Source organism: Triticum dicoccoides, chromosome 6A (genome assembly GCF_002162155.2).
Source record: "Triticum dicoccoides isolate Atlit2015 ecotype Zavitan chromosome 6A, WEW_v2.0, whole genome shotgun sequence".
NCBI lineage: Eukaryota > Viridiplantae > Streptophyta > Magnoliopsida > Poales > Poaceae > Triticum > Triticum dicoccoides.
Window position 1 is genome coordinate 383154535 of NC_041390.1, and position 14020 is coordinate 383168554.

The following is a 14020-nucleotide window of genomic DNA, read 5'->3' on the forward strand; positions in this document are numbered from 1 at the left end:
CAAGTGTAAGAGATCCCTGGGTTAGCTTGTGCCTCCAGGATCGAGGTGTTCGGGAAGTACCTGGCTTTCAAAACCCGTGCACAGAGGGACTCTGGTTCAGTGAGTGTCCTCCATGCCTGCTTAGCAAGCATGGCCAAGTTAAACCCATGCAAGTCTCGGAACCCGAGACCGCCAGTTTTTTTCGGTTGTGTCATGAGTTCCCAACTTAGCCAATGCATAGTCTTGGTCTTCTCCTGCTTTTCCCACCAAAATCGACAGATCATCTCTCCCATTTCCTCACACAGAGTTTTTGTTAGATCAAAACATGACATAGCGAAGGTGGGTATTGCCTGGGCACAAGCTTTTATGAGCACATCTTTGGCTGCCTTTGACATTAGCCTTTCCAACCAGCCTTGGATTCGATTCCACATGCAGTCCTTCAAGTATTCAAACATTTTGGTTATGTTCCTGCCCACATGCACCGGCAGCCCCAAGTACCTCTCTGATCTGGTCACATTTCCAATTTGCAACTCTGCTAGCACCTGTTGTTTCTACACCGCACCCGTGTTCTTGCTGAACATAACAGAAGACTTGTCATAGTTCACAATCTGTCCCGAGCACACCTCATACAGATTTAGCACGTTCTGCAGATGTATGGCACTCTCTCGCGAAGCTTTCATAAGTACCAAACAGTCATCTGCAAATAGTAGATGGTTTAAACTCGGGGCACCATTGCAAATACGTATTCCATTTAATCTTCCCTCCCTTTCCGCTCTATTAAGCAAGGAAGAAAACCCCTCGGCAACAATCAAAAACAGATATGGTGATAGAGGATCACCTTGACGGAGACCTATTTGGGGCACCACCACATTTGTGCATTCTCCATTCACCTTAAATTTGTATGACACAGTGGAGATACATAGCATTACCAGCTTAATCCACCTCTCCTCAAAGCCGAGCTGGCACATCATCTTCTCCAACAAGTCACACTCCACCCTATCATATGCCTTGCTCATATCTAACTTTACCGCAGCATAGCCATCTTTTCCAGTTCTCTTATTCTGCATGTAATGGGTACATTCATAAGCAAGCAAGATATTATCCGTGATCAAGCGGCCTGGTACAAAAGTGCTCTGGTTTGGTGAAATAATGTCAGGGAGTATTTGTTTCAGCCGGTTAGCGAGTACCTTCGAGATGAGTTTATACACCACATTGCACAGACTAATGGGCCTCAAGTCCTTCATGCTCTCCGGATTCAGCACCTTCGGTATGAGGAGAACACATGCATCATTCCAACCTTCAGGCATAGGACCCCCATTAAGCACACGCAGAACTTCAGTAATCACATTCTCTCCCACAATATCCCAACATTTTTATAGAAGATAGACGGCATACCATCCGGACCCGGGGCCTTTAGCTCTCCACTACTTTGCAAGGCGTCAACTACCTCCTTTTCTGTGAATGCCTCGCCAAGTAAGGCATTTGATGTCTACTACACAACCTTCTTCTTGTAGACGTTGTTGGGCCTCCAAGTGTAGAGGTTTGTAGGACAGTAGCAAATTTCTCTCAAGTGGATGGCCTAAGGTTTATCAATCCATAGGAGGCGTAGGATGAAGATGGTATCTCTCAAACAACCCTGCCACCAAATAACACAGAGTCTCTTGTGTCCCCAACACACCCAATACAATGGTAAATTATATAGGTGCACTAGTTCGGCGAAGAGATGGTGATACAAGTGCAATATGGATGGTAGATATAGGTTTTTGTAATCTGAAAATATAAAAACAGCAAGGTAAGTAATGATAAAAGTGAGCGTAAACGGTATTGCAATGCGTTGAAACAAGGCCTAGGGTTCATACTTTCACTAGTGCAAGTTCCCTCAACAATAATAACATAGTTGGATCACATAACTATCCCTCAACATGCAACAAAGAGTCACTCCAAAGTCACTAATAGCGGAGAACAAACGAAGAGATTATGGTAGGGTACGAAACCACCTCAAAGTTATTCTTTCCAATCAATCCGTTGGGCTATTCCTATAAATGTCACAAACAGCCCTAGAGTTCATACTAGAATAACACCTTAAGACACAAATCAACAAAAACCCTAATGTCACCTAGATACTCCAATGTCACCTCAAGCATCTGTGGGTATGATTATACGATATGCATCACACAATCCCAGATTCATCTATTCAACCAACACATAGAACCTCAAAGAGTGCCCCAAAGTTTCTACCGGAGAATCATGACGAAAACGTGTGCCAACCCCTATGCATAGGTTCATGGGCGGAACCCGCAAGTTGATCACCAAAATATACATCAAGTGAATCACATGGTATCCCATTGTCACCACAGATACGCATGGCAAGACATACATCAAGTGTTCTCAAATCTTTAAAGACTCAATCCGATAAGATAACTTCGAAGGGGAAACTCAATCCATTAAAAGACAGTAGAGGGGGGAAGAAACATCATAGGATCCAAATATAATAGCAAAGCTCGCGATACATCAAGATCATATCACCTCAAGAACATGAGAGAGAGAGAGAGATCAAACACATAGCTACTGGTACATACCCTCAGCCCCGAGGGAGAACTAATCCCTCCTCGTCATGGAGAGCACCGGGATGATGAAGATGGCCACCGGAGAGGGATTGCCCCCTCCGGCAGGGTGCCGAAATGGGTCTAGATTTGTTTTCGGTGGCTACAGAGGCTTCTGATGGCGGAACTCCCGATCTATTGTGCTCCCCGATCGTTTTAGGGTATATGGAGATATATAGGCGGAAGAAGTACGTCAGGGGAGCCACGAGGGGCCCATGAGGGTGGAGGGCGCGCCCAGGGGGTGGGCGCACCCCCTGCCTCGTGGCTTCCTCGTTGCTTCCCCTACGTGGACTCCAAGTCTCCCGGGTTGCTTTCCTTCCAAAAATAAGTTTCGTGAAGTTTCAGGTCAATTGGACTCCGTTTGATTTTCCTTTTCTGCGATACTCTAAAACAAGGAAAAAACAGAAACTGGCACTGGGCTCTGGGTTAATAGGTTAGTCCCAAAAATCATATAAAATAGCATATAAATGCATATAAAACATCCAAGGTTCATAATATAATAGCATGAAACAATCAAAAATTATAGATACGTTGGAGACGTATCAGCATCCCCAAGCTTAATTACTTCTCGTCTTCGAGTAGGTAAATGATAAAAACAGAATTTTTGACATGGAATGCTACCTAACATATTCATCATGTATTTATCTTTATAGTAGCAAGAATATTCAGATCCATAAGATTCCAAGATAAAAGTTCATATTGACATAAAAATAATAATACTTCAAGCATACTAACTAAGCAATCATGTCTTCTCAAAATAACATGGCCAAAGAAAGTTCATCCTTACAAAATCATATAGTTTGGTCATGCTTCATTTTCGTCACACAAGAATGCTCTCATCATGCACAACCCCGATGACAAGCCAAGCAATTGTTTCATACTTTAGTAATCTCAAACTCATAAACCTTCACGCAATACATGAGCACGAGCCATGGACATAGCACTATGGGTGGAATAGAATATAATGAGGGGGTTATGTGGAGAAGACAAAAAAAGAGAAAGTCTCACATCAACGAGGCTAATCAATGGGCTATGGAGATGCCCATCGATTGATGTTAATGCAAGGAGTAGGGATTCCCATCCAATGGATGCACTGGAGCTATAAATGGATGAAATCTCAACAAAAGAAACTAAGTGAGTGTTCATCCAACTTGCTTGCTCACGAAGACCTAGGGCACTTGAGGAGGCCCATTGTTGGAATATACAAGCCAAGTTCTATAATGAAAAATTCCCACTAGTATATGAAAGTGACAAAACAAGAGACTCTCTATCATGAAGATTATGGTGCTACTTTGAAGCATAAGTGTGGTAAAGGATGGTAGCATTGTCCCTTCTCTCTTTTTCTCTCATATTTATTTTTTTTTGTTTTTTTGGGCCTTCTCTTTTTTTCTTTTTTTATGGCCTTTCTCTTTTTTTTGGGCCTTCTCTTTTTTTATGGCCTTTCTCTCTTTTTTTTATTCCTCACTTGGGACAATGCTCTAGAAAATGATGATACACACTTCTATTTATTTACAACTCAAGAATTACAACTCGATACTTAGAACAAGATATCACTCTATATGAATGCCTCCGGTGGTGTACCGGGATTGCGACGAATCAAGAGTGACATGTATGAAAGAATTATGAATGGTGGCTTTGCCACAAATACGATGTCAACTACATGATCATGCAAAGCAATATGACAATGATGATGCGTCATGATAAACGGAATGGTGGAAAGTTGCATGGCAATATATCTCAGAATGGCTATGGAAATGCCATAATAGGTAGGTATGGTGGCTGTTTTGAGGAAGATATAAGGAGGTTTATGTGTGAAAGAGTGTATCATATCACGGAGTTTGGATGCACCGGCGAAGTTTGCACCAACTCTCAATGTGAGAAAGGGCAATGCACGGTACCGAAGAGGCTAGCAATGATGGAAGGGTGAGAGTGCGTATAATCCATGGACTCAACATTAGTCATAAAGAACTCACATACTTATTGCAAAAATCTACAAGTCATCAAAAACCTCGGCACTACGCGCATGCTCCTAGGGGGATAAATTGGTAGGAAAATACCATCGCTCGTCCCCGACTGCCGCTCATAAGGAAGACAATCAAATAACACCTCATGTTTCAAATTTGTTACACAACGTTTACCATACGTGCATGCTATGGGACTTGAAAAATTCAACACAAGTATTCCTCAAATTCACAACTACCCAACTAGCACAACTTTGATATTATTACCTCCATATCTCAAAACAATCATCAAGAATCAAACTTCTCTTAGTATTGAATGTACTTATATGAAAGTTTTTATTATATCCCTCTTGGATGCCCATCATATTAGGACTAGTTTCATAACCAAAGCAAACTATCATGCTGTTCTAAAGAATCTCAAAATAATATAAGTGAAGCATGAGAGATCAATTATTTCTTCAAAATAAAACCACCACCGTGCTCTAAAATATATAAGTGAAGTACTAGAGCAAACAACAAACTACTCCGAAAGATATAAGTGAAGATCAATGAGTAGTTGAACAATTATGCAACTATATGAAGACTCTCTAACATTTAATAATTTCAGATCTTGGTATTTTATTCAAACATCAAGCAAAAAAAAGAAAATAAGATGACTCTCCAAGCAAAACACATATCATGTGGCGAATAAAAATATAGCTCCAAGTAAAGTTACCGATGAACGAAGACGAAAGAGGGGATGCCATCTGGGGCATCCCCAAGTTTAGGCTTTTGGTTATCCTTGAATATTACCTTGGGGTGACTTGGTCATCCCCAAGCTTAGGCTCTTGCCACTCCTTATTCCATAGTCCATCGAATCTTTACCCAAAACTTGAAAACTTCACAACACAAAACTTAACGGAAAACTCGTGAGCTCCGTTAGCGAAAGAAAACAAAACACCACTTCAAGGTACTGTAATGAACTCATTCTTTATTTATATTGGTGTTAACCTACTGTATTCCAACTTCTATATGGTTTATAAACTATTTTACTAGCCATAGATTCATCAAAATAAGCAAACAACACACGAAAAACACACGAAAAACAGAATCTGTCAAAAACAGAACAGTCTGTAGTAAACTGTAGCTAACGCAAACTTCTGGAACCCCAAAAATTCTAAACTAAATTTCTGGACGTGATGAATTTATCTATTAATCATCTTCAAAAAGAATTAACTCAATAGCACTGTCCAATAAAAAATGGCAGCAAATCTCGTGAGTGCTAAAGTTTCTGTTTTTTTACAGCATGATCGCAAAGACTTTCCCCAAGTCTTCCCAACGGTTCTACTTGGCACAAACACTAATTAAAAGCATAAAACCACATATAAACAGAGGCTAGATGAATTATTTATTACTAAACAGGAACAAAAAGCAAGGAATAAAAATAAAGTTGGGTTGCCTCCCAACAAGCGCTATCGTTTAACGCCCCTAGCTAGGCATGATGATTTCAATGATGCTCACATAAAGGATAAGAATTGAAACATAAAGAGAGCATCATGAAGAATATGACTAGCACATTTAAGTCTAACCCACTTCCTATGCATAGGAATTTTGTGAGTAAACAACTTATGAGAACAATAATCAACTTGCATAGGAAGGTAAAACAAGCATAACTTCAAAACTTTAAGCACATGGAGAGGAAACTTGATATTATTGAAATTCCTATAAGCATATGTTCCTCCCTCATAATAATTTTCAGTAGCATCATAAATGAATTCAACAATATAACTATCACATAAAGCATTCTTTTCATGATCTACAAGCATAGAATTTTTATTACTCTCCACATAAGCAAATTTCTTCTCATTCGGAATAGTGGGAGTATCATAAGAAACTCGAATACTATAAATTGTTTCCACATTAAAAGAGTAATGTTCAGAAAAGGGGTAACCATAATCATGACAAGTTTTATAAATATAATCACTACTTTTTATAGCATAAGTATCATCACAATAATCATCATAAGTAGGAGGCATGCTATCATCATTATAAATTTGCATATCAAAACTTGGGAGACTAAAAATATCATCTTCATCAAACATAGCATCCCCAAGCTTGGGCCTTTTCATATCATAAGCATAATCACTCTCATCATTAATAGTATGGATAGCACCAATAGTATAGCAATTATCATATTCTTCCAAGCAAGTGCCAACAAGATTTTCAAGATCATAAGAAGTATCATTATCTTCCACAATTATATTTTTATGAGGCACAATAGTAATAGGAGCAGCATTATTTGGGAGAGATATCTTTTTACCTCTCTTCCTTTTCTTTTCTTCTTCCTCACCACATCATGTGTGGGTTCAATCCTATTTTTGGAGCTCCTTATTAATGAGATTGGTTGAATAGGAGGCTCCTCCTCGTTACCTGATTCATCATAAGAAATAATAGAAGGGTATTGGGAAGTCTCTTCCCTTTTGTTAGTATTCTCTTCGTCCTCTATTTGTTTTCTTTTCTTTATGTAATTGGCAATATAAGGATTTTCAATGCAATTCACTGCACAACACATAAATTTTCTCTAGATCAAAGCCAAGCATTTTATAATGGGCAAATTCTGGAAGATCCCCAGTTATATGTTTCATTTCTACGCAACCCATAAGCAAGCTAAGTTCATTATAATGTGCAAGGGAAATCAACTCATCACAATTTTGGGACACGATTAGATCATGCAACAATTTGCATCGGATGGTTAAATGACTATGTTCATTGCAAAGCTCACAAGTATGGCCAAGAAAATTTAAATTTTCAGCACAATCATCTAGCCTTTCTTGCAACAATTTAGTTTCCAAGTACTTATGCCTCTTGCAATATCTATCTTCCCTATTTGGTGTGTACTTACAAACCCAATGCACTCCACAAAAATTGACATGTTTATAGGAGACATTATCACCATAACTAGTGCAATCATCATTAGTACTATGGATATTCAAGGAGTTCATACTAACAACATTGCAATCATGCTCATCATTCAAAGATTTAGTGCCAAACATTTTAATGCATTCTTCTTCTAGCATTTGAGCACAATTTTCCTTTCCATCATACTCACGAAAGATATTAAAAAGATGAAGCGTATGAGGCAAACTTAATTCCATATTTTTTTGTAATTTTATTTTATAAACTAAACTAGTGATAAAACAAGAAACTAAAAGACTCGATTGCAAGATCTAAAGATATACCTTCAAGCACTCACATCCCCGGCAATGATGCCAGAAAAGAGCTTGATGTCTACTACACAACCTTCTTCTTGTAGACGTTGTTGGGCCTCCAAGTGCAGAGGTTTGTAGGACAGTAGCAAATTTCCCTCAAGTGGATGACCTAATGTTTATCAATTCGTAGGAGGCGTAGGATGAAGGTGGTCTATCTCAAACAACCCTGCTACCAAATAACAAAGAGTCTCTTGTGTCCCCAACACACCCAATACAATGGTAAATTGTATAGGTGCACTAGTTCGGTGAAGAGATGGTGATACAAGTGCAATATGGATGGTAGATATAGGTTTTTGTAAACTGAAAATATAAAAACAGCAAGGTAACTAATGATAAAAGTGAGCGTAAACGGTATTGCAATGCGTTTAAACAAGGCCTAGGGTTCATACTTTCACTAGTGCAAGTTCCCACAACAATAATAACATAGTTGGATCACATAACTATCCATCAACATGCAACAAAGAGTCACTCCAAAGTCACTAATAGCGGAGAACAAACGAAGATATTATGGTAGGGTACGAAACCACCTCAAAGTTATTCTTTCCAATCAATCTGTTGGGCTATTCCTATAAGTGTCGCAAACAGCCCTAGAGTTCGTACTAGAATAACACCTTAAGACACAAATCAACCAAAACCCTAATGTCACCTAGATACTCCAATGTCACCTCAAGTATCCATGGGTATGATTATACGATATGCATCACACAATCTCAGATTCATCTATTCAACCAACATATAGAACCTCAAAGAGTGCCCCAAAGTTTCTAGTGGAGAATCACAACGAAAACGTGTGCCAACCCCTATGCATAGGTTCATGGGAGGAACCCGCAAGTTGATCACCAAAACATACATCAAGTGAATCACGTGGTATCCCATTGTCACCACAGATACGCACGGCAAGACATACATCAAGTGTTCTCAAATCTTTAAAGATTCAATCTAAGATAACTTCAAAGGGGAAACTCAATCCATTAAAAGAGAGTAGAGGGGGGAAGAAACATCATAGGATCCAAATATAATAGCAAAGCTCGCGATACATCAAGATCGTATCACCTCAAGAACACGAGAGAGAGAGAGAGAGAGAGATCAAACACATAGCTACTGGTACATACCCTCAGCCCCGAGGGAGAACTACTCCCTCCTCGTCATGGAGAGCACCGGGATGATGAAGATGGCCACCGGAGAGGGATTTCCCCCTCCGGCAGGGTGCCGAAACGGGTCTAGATTGGTTTTCAGTGGCTACGGAGGCTTCTGGCGGCGGAACTCTTGATCTATTGTGCTCCCCGATCGTTTTAGGGTATATGGAGATATATATATAGGCGGAAGAAGTATGTCAGGGGAGCCACGAGGGTGGAGGGAACGCCCAGGGGGGTGGGCGCGCCCCCTGCCTCGTGGCTTCCTTGTTGCTTCCCTTACGTGGACTCCAAGTCTCCCGGGTTGCTTTCCTTCCAAAAAATAAGTTCCGTGAAGTTTCAGGTCAATTGGACTCCGTTTGATTTTCCTTTTCTGCGATACTCTAAAACAAGGAAAAAATAGAAACTGGCACTGGGCTCTGGGTTAATAGGTTAGTCCCAAAAATCATATAAAATAGCATATAAATGCATATAAAACATCCAAGGTTGATAATATAATAGCATCGAACAATCAAAAATTATAGATACGTTGGAGACGTATCAGCATTCATTTGCGGAGTCACTCGGGGGTCAACGTGACCCAAGAGCTCCTCCGTCCTCGTACCTGCATGGGAGGTAAAAAGATTCAAAAAGTAGTTAGTCACCACATCTTTCACGGCCCCCTCTTCCTCCACCACCGTACCATCCTCCTTCAACCTTCTAATCTTATTCCTTCGCTTTCTCTCTAAGGCTGCTGCATGGAAGAATTTTGTGTTTATATCCACGCACTTCAACCAATGTACATGTGCATGTTGCCTCCAATAGGTTTCTCTTTGCTCCTCCAACCGGTTCAGCTTGAATCGCAACACCTCCTCCCTCCTAACTTGCTCCGGCCCAATGTTATCACGTCTACACCGCTCTAACTCCTTCTTTGTTCTGCAAATTCTCTTTTCTAGGTCCCCTAGGATATTTCTACTCCAATCAACAAGGTATGTCATCACTCCTCTTGTCACCTCTGCTACCTTCTTGTCACTGCCCGCCATCTCTCTCTCCCACTTGTTTCGAACTAGTTCTCGACACATCTCCTCTTCAAGCCATCTTGCTTCAAATTTGGGCTCCAAACTCCTCGCCAACCCCCTTCTTAGCTTAGCAGCTCCCTGCAGCTCAATAATTGTCGGGCGATGATCTGAGTGCCGAGGGTCTCCATTGATGACACGGAATGCTGGGAATCTTTTGCACCAAGTCTGCATGGTGACCGCCCTATCCAGTCTTTCTTTAATGTACCGGGACGCATCATGACTGTGATTTCACCAAGTGAAGGTGTCCCCCACAAAGCCGAGATCTCATAGCTCACACACCTCTAGAGCTGCCTTAAAATGATCCATGCAAGCTTGAAGTCGAGGTGCTCCTCCATCCTTCTCCCATGAATGTAGGATCTCATTGAAATCTCCGGCACACAGCCAAGGCTTATTGCTTTGGTGTTTCAGGTTTCGCAGTAATTTCCACTCTTATCCTTTTCATCATGCTTTGGTTCTCCATAAATCCCTGTGAACTGCCAAATGAATCCATCCAATTCAGTAATTTCCGTATCAATATGGTACCGAGAGACAAACCCAATTAGCTTGAGATTAACTTGATTCTTCCAAAACAAAGCCAGTCCACCACTCTGCCCCTCGCAGTCTTTTACAATCATATTGGTCATGCCCATCTTCCACCTCAACCATTCCATCCTGCCATGCACCATCCTTGTTTCCGAAAAAAAGCACATCGGGGTCCTCCTCCTTCTGGAGCTCCAGAAGGCTGCGAATTGCTGGGCCATTCCCCAACCCCCGGCAATTCCATGAGATAAGCTTCATTGGTTCTCGCGGGGCTATCCCGGCAGCCCCGCATCCCCACATTTCTTTATGCCTTCGTCTCCCTCCTTGTCACTCCCCCCTCCCTTCATCTTCTTTGGGCCCCCCATAACATCAATATCCATGTCCTCTCCCTTCCTCTTCTCACCGATGACCACTGAAGTTGCTGCCCCCGTACTCTCCCTAGACACATGCTTAAACGTGTCGTTCCTGCCCTTCTTACTCTCTTTTTTTAAGGTATGAGCCTTCACATCTGCATGCAGTTCCCCCTTTATATCACTCTTTCCACCTCTCTGGGTGTCTATTGCTCCTCTCTCTACCCCTGCAGAAGGGTCCCCCTGCTTGTCTGGGACTGCCTTGTTTGTGGCTGCAAAGCGCCAAACCTCAGACATTTTTTGCTCTTATCCCCACTCTTTTCCTTATTTTGCTCGCTCGCTGGCAGTGTGATCTTTAGAGGACTTGTAACTTCAGTTTCGATCATGCTCTTCTTTTCCTTGTCTCCCCCACTTCCACTCGACTTCTTCCAGGACTCCACATCACTCCTAGACCTCCCCTCGCTATTCAGCCACCCATACCTCCTGCCTGAACTGCCACCACTGTTTTCTCTCCAGTTTGTTCTTCCTGCCTCATTGACATGAGCTCTTTCCGGCACATACTTCAGCCATCTTCCAAACTCAGCTTTCTGGCCCTTTCTCAGACTGATGATGCACTCTTTGTCCACATGACCAAGCCTCCCACAAGTATAGCAGAAATCGGGCAAATATTTATACTCAAAGTGGCACCAGATCCTCCCTTCCTTATCCTTTTTCGATCTCTCTCCATCGGTCATGCCTACCTCCATGTCACTCCCTGCTTCCCCCTCCTCCGGTTCCACGTCCAGGTACAGTCCCCTCATGAGAGGTTCAGTGACTTTGATCTTCACTTTTACCCTCAAGCACTTACCCAATGTCGTCCCATCCTCCACTACTAGAGAAAAGCTTACCAGTAGCGCTGGTTTTTGTGCTACCAGTAGCACGGGCACTAGCACTACTGCTACGGCGCTAGAGCTATTTTGTAGCAGTAGCGCATTTTTAGGCCAGCGCTACTGGTAAGTTCAAGTACTAGTAGCGCGTTTTTAGACTAGCGCTACTCGTAAGTTCAAATAATAGTAGAGCGTTTTTAGGCCAGCGCTACTGCTACCATTTATGTTTTTTAGCATTTTGGCGATGTACATGTTTAAACAGATATATCTTTTATACAATAACAACTCATCATGAACTAGTTTGTTTAAATAGCATATTCATTACCACTTGTCATCACCACCAAACAATGTTCGTCAATGAGACATCATATAACAAGTTGGTCACTAGTCATAATCATAACTCCTCCTCATCATCATCATCAACTCTAACACATTGTAGCACATAATAACACATTCTAGCTATGACCTACTCCTCTCATAGGACCTACTCTACCCTCTCTTAGGTAAAATATCATAAAACAAGATAGGCATTGACTCTCCATTAAGGAAAATTGACTCTCCATAATAAAGAACGGAGATCATCCTGTCTCCAAGTCTTGGCCTACGCACAATGTTGCTTCCAAGTAGCTCTCTACAATGGTTCAAACATTTTTTGAAATCATTTATTATCATGGCTTCCTCGCTTATAGAAATCCGGTATGGACAGGAATGATGTGGATACTGCGGCTGACCTGGCCGTGGTGGCCGTAAGCTCATAACATTAATGCGACCTCTCGGCAACATCAGATGAGGCACACAATCCATCGGGATTTTCTGTTCAAAAACATAGTAATAACTTTGTAGTTAGCAATGTAGTGTAGTTTTAGAAGAATTTATGCAAAAGATGCACGAATGTCGTAATAGTAGAAAATCTTACCATGATATCTCCATTGATGTTGCCGTAGTTCAACACGTGCACTAGTGGCACGTATTGACCATAATGTGGAGGAGTTTGATAATGGCTATTGTAATTCTCAAGATTAGTAAAAAAAATGCGATAAGACCATCTTGCTCCTTATAAGTTAAGTGTGCTTCATCATTGTAGTAGTAGGTTCTGTCTACCATTTTCCGTATATTTTTTGAAGAATGAAAATAAGCTGTCAATGGAAATAAGCTGTCAAATATTTTGAAATAAACAATATAAATTACTTAGTAAATATGTTTAAGAAACTCACATAGTGGTAGAACTAGAAGCGTGTCAACAAGGACCCAAATGGTCATATCATTTTCATCGATGTCAGGATCACCAAGATCGAAGGTGAGAAGCATACCCTCATGAAAATCATACGCCTTGCAAAGGGCTTCCCAATTCAGGCAACCAAAATTGGATGAGTTCACAGAATTGTATAGATTTACAGCAAAAACATAACCATGATGGGTCCTTAGTTGAATTATCTTTGTCTCCATTCTTTCATGATCTTCAAAACCCATCTTCTCCAAGACATAGCGTCTTGCATGGCATGGGATAAGCTAGTCGAATTGTAAAAGACGGAAATTACACGTTGAAGAAGCAGAGAAGTCGTGCAAAAAATAACAAAAAAAACACTTGTCGTTGTTGCGTACCGTTTCAACATCGAAGGTCTCTTGGAGCTTGATGCTGAAGCGTCGACCTTCTACCAGGTGAGGCCTGTCGCACAGACCACTCTCATATTCGCAGTACTCGGACATAGCAAATTCCCTTTCATCATCAGACATTTCCTAATAGGTAATTAATAATCCATCATCGAATACATATATAGTAGTTTGTAGCAAAGATCATCATATAACAACTAAAACACCTAAAATTTGTAGTTTGTAGTAGTTTGTAGCAAAGATCATCATATAATTCATCATGAATACATATATAGTAGTTTGTAGCACAAACCGCGCTCATCTTTTGCATTCAATAAGCAAATAACTAATAGGTAATTGATAATCCATCATTGAATACATATATAGTAGTTTGTAGCAAAGATCATCATATAATATCACTAATACATCTCGAATAATAGCTCCTCTAGGTTCAGTGGGCCGCGGTGGACACCCAAAGAGAAGGAACCATCACCGGATCATAGCTCTGGTGAGATCCCCAAAGAATCTGCCAGGTATTGGAGAACCGGTCATTCGCCAACGCAACCAAGTAGCGCTGGACGTGCGTGTTCTCCACCGTGACATGGTGTTGTACCACCTGCGCTGGGGACTCAAGCCTCTCCACCGATGCAGGCCCACGTGACCGCCACCAAAGAAGCTCCGGGTCGACGACGAGCTGGCTCCTCACTAAGCTG